Here is a 3,591-nt window from a genome sequence, read left to right as displayed (position 1 = left end):
TCTGCTACTAGCAAGCTGTTTGGCTTTAAATAAAGATTTTAAACTCTTGAAGTCTCTCAGTTTTGCCATCTCAAAAATGAGGGGAAGGGGTTACCCTCGATCACTGTTAAGGTCCTTTCAACTCTGACTGTAATATAGACCAAAAGCACTATTGCTCTTCCTATGATGACAATACTGCAGTCCAATACTGGACAAACTCTTACAGATTGTCCAGTCTTGTTTGTAAGTGCCTATATTGATCTTTAGGAAAGAGTTACCTGTAAAATCAATCAGTCCCCACAATATAAAATCCTTCATTCTGCTTATTTCGAAGTATCTTTTGGATTAGTTATGGCCAAAAGATCAACTGGCCATAGATAGTTTTTGGTTCCTGGTTGCAAAATACTAGCAGCTCACAGATAGGCCCAGGAACCTAGTTTTTAAAGTTTATTTTAATCGTTCTGTGTTGTGTCTTGACCTTTTTTCAAGCAACTAAAGAGCATGTATCAAGTCATACAACTGAGTCTGGGAAAACTTTAAGAAACTTTCTATTTTGTTTGATAGCATCAACTTGCAGAGTAGGTTATTCTGAATAGTCAAAACGAGTGTTAAAACGCTGTTTGTAAATCATTATCATCTTTAAGTCCTCATGATAGTGATTTTATTAAATTAGTTGCTTTATAAAACATTGCAGATGTCATAATTGTTCACATAACAATTTACCAAACTGCAGTTAACTGGTGCAGTTTACTGAGCACGTTTTGTAAAGGGAAGGAAATGCCAAAACCCTGGTAAAGTTGTTCCACTGTGGCCTAAGAGAACAATGATTTGCTTTTCAGACACTTAAATTGGCAAATAAAAACAGGTAAAGAGTTTCCCTCCCACAGCTGAAGCACTTCATCAGTAGAAATAGCCTGATAAATTACTTTGCACTCAAGAGATTCCACAACATGTAATGCAATAATGGAGAAGTTTACCTCCTTTAGCTTCAAAGTTGGAGGGTTTGGGTCATTTTAATTTTATATCAAACTACTGCTGCAGTTTGATATAAAAACTATAGAGTGAAGATATCAGCCACAGTATCTTCACTCTGAGATAAGCAGTCTTCTTCACAATGTATTTGTAATATCCTCATGTTCAATTTTAAGACAAAGCAATTTTAATACTAGGTGCACACCACATGCCCTTGCTGCAAAATGGTATTCTTGACAAGTTATGAAGCAGTTCAAGGAGGTATGGTTAAGGCTGTATGCTGAATAATACTGGTAAATACTATACAATTTTTTTGTCATGTTGCAACCTTTTGTTTCCAATTCCGTGACTGCTGCTATGAAATCAGAGAGCAACAACGACAATATTATTAGGTTTGTTTTGAACTATGATTTAGTAGCAACTGAAGTTCCCAATTTTAACCCCTTGGCAGCAAGATTCAAGTTCCCTCATTTGTATATTAGCACCTAAATGTCCAGGGGCTAAATAACCAGCACAGAAGATACAACTGAACTTCCAATTGTAGCATTTGGCAGAACTGAAAGGAAAGGAAGTTGTACTACATGTTCAAGGGATTGTGGGCAACATAAAGATGACACGGGGAAGGGAGGCTAAGGCAGAGAATTTCTTGAACCCAGGAGGCAGAGGTTGCAGTGAGCCGAGATCACTGCACCCCAGCTGCACTCCAGCCTGGGAGACAGAGCAAGACTCTGTCTCAAAAACAAAAACAAAACAAAACAAAACAAAATGACACCAGGAAAAGATAAAATGTCACATGAAGTCTTCATAGTCTTGTACATATCCTCCATCATAACCACCATAATCTGCCAGATCATCTTTCCTGGTGGCTTTTATCCCGCTCCAGGAACCACACCTTTCTTCTTTTTGGTTTTATTTTCAGTGAATTGGTCATCTTTTTCAAGTCATCAATTTCCAATGAAATACACACACCTCGAACTAAGATTTCCAAAAAAAAAAAAAAAAGGCATCATATAGTGACCTTTCATATTGTGTAATTTTTTCTTTTAATAACTTTCCAAACTCTGTAAAATCATCTCTTGAAGATGGGCTCATAGCATCTATTCCATAAACTGTATTATTAACACCAAAAGTTTCCTTTGCTAATTAGAGGTCTGACTCTTCCCGTAATTTATTTAGCCCCAGTTTATCTGCTAATTGTTCTTCTGGTGTTAGCACTTTAGGTTCTTCAGGTTCTTCTAACCTCTTTTTAATTTCTTCTGGCCTTTTCTTCTGTTGTCGTTCTTTCTCTTTTACCTTCTCTGCTGTTTTTCTCTTTTCTGAACTTTTTACCTCTGGTTTTACTTCTGCTGCTTCTTTTTTTACGTCATCATCGTCATCAGTTATCCTTGACGTCCTCGTCCTAGTCCTCACCTTCCTAGCGGTCCCCACCGGCAGTGCCGCCGCCCCACACCTTTTGCGCTGGGTCTTCCACGGTGAATGCGTCCGCCTCTCAGGAGTCGGAGTCCCCCGCCGCCATCTTGAGCCTGAAAGTGTGAAAGTGTGTGAGCGGGAGAGCTAGCGAGGAGTTAGCGTGGAGAAGGTGAGTCACTGGGTTTGCTCGATCTTTATCATCTTAAATGTTCGAGCAGGTCTGACTGTAGTGCACACCTCTTCTCTAGGGATTTAATATGCAGTAGTTGACCACCGGATCAAATGTACATTTAGGAAAATGACAATTATCCACCATGGTCAACAGTGACATAGATAATTTAAAGTCACCCAATGTGAGAACTGAGTGAAATTCTAAGCCATCAGGTCAAGAAGGTAGGTACTTATTCTGAAATGGCTCTAGTATAACAGATTTGCACCAAAACTATTCTGGTCAAATGAGTAACTAACTCTCCTACTTTGTTTTTTATGCACTTACAACTTCTTGGTTAGACAATTCCAGAAATTAAAAAGCAACTTTCCAGTTCTTTCTTATTTCTAATCTAAGTCCTTTACATTGCTTTCTAGGTTATTTCCTCTAATTCTGTCATATATGGAGAAGGGTAAACTGGTGGTTACCCTCAGCACATTACACTTTTTGATATGGTTTGGCTCTGCACTCCCACCCAAATCTCATGTAGAGTTGTAATCCCCAGTGTTGGAGGTGCGGTGTGGTAGGAGGTGATTGGATTATGGGAATGGTTTCCAATGATTTACCACCATCCCCTTAGTGCTGTCTCATGATAGAGTTTTCAGGAGATCTGGTTGTTTAAAAGTGTGTAGCACCTCCCACTTCACTTTCTTCCTCCTTCTCTGGCCCTGTAAGACGTGCCTGCTTCCCCTTCACCTTCTGCCATGATTGTAAGTTTCCTGAGGCCTCCCCAGCCGTGCTTCCTGTACAACCTGTGGAACTGTGAGTCAATTAAACCTCTTACCTTTATAAACTACCTAGTCTCAGGTAGTTCTTCAAAGCAATGAGAGAATGGACTGCTACACTTTTAAAATAAATACTAATCTAGGTTCTTTACAGATTACCATTTAATTCTCACAATTCCATCAGATAGATAACTCTTTCAATCCCACTTTACAGGTGGGACAACTGAGGCACAGAAGCTAAACACCAGCTAGTGAGAGACACAGCTGGGATCTGAGCCAATGCCCCAGGCTCCAAGA

The 3,591-nt window shown here is 39.5% G+C and overlaps 1 pseudogene across 1 annotated transcript; it reads right to left on the bottom strand.

Annotated features, from left to right (window-relative positions):
* Positions 1-1,719: 1,719 nt before the first annotated feature.
* Positions 1,720-2,467, bottom strand: LOC105524000 (annotated as a pseudogene). The gene is made up of 2 exons (XR_001003685.1): positions 2,076-2,467; positions 1,720-1,926 (listed from the first exon to the last, which is right to left on the bottom strand). The product of XR_001003685.1 is annotated as a eukaryotic translation initiation factor 3 subunit J-like (transcript).
* Positions 2,468-3,591: the final 1,124 nt, after the last annotated feature.

The sequence above is a fragment of the Colobus angolensis genome, unplaced genomic scaffold, assembly GCF_000951035.1.
Source record: "Colobus angolensis palliatus isolate OR3802 unplaced genomic scaffold, Cang.pa_1.0 Scaffold48, whole genome shotgun sequence".
Classification (NCBI taxonomy): Eukaryota; Metazoa; Chordata; class Mammalia; order Primates; family Cercopithecidae; genus Colobus; species Colobus angolensis.
Note: the sequence above shows the minus strand (reverse complement) of the source record. Positions and strands in the feature narration are given on the sequence as shown.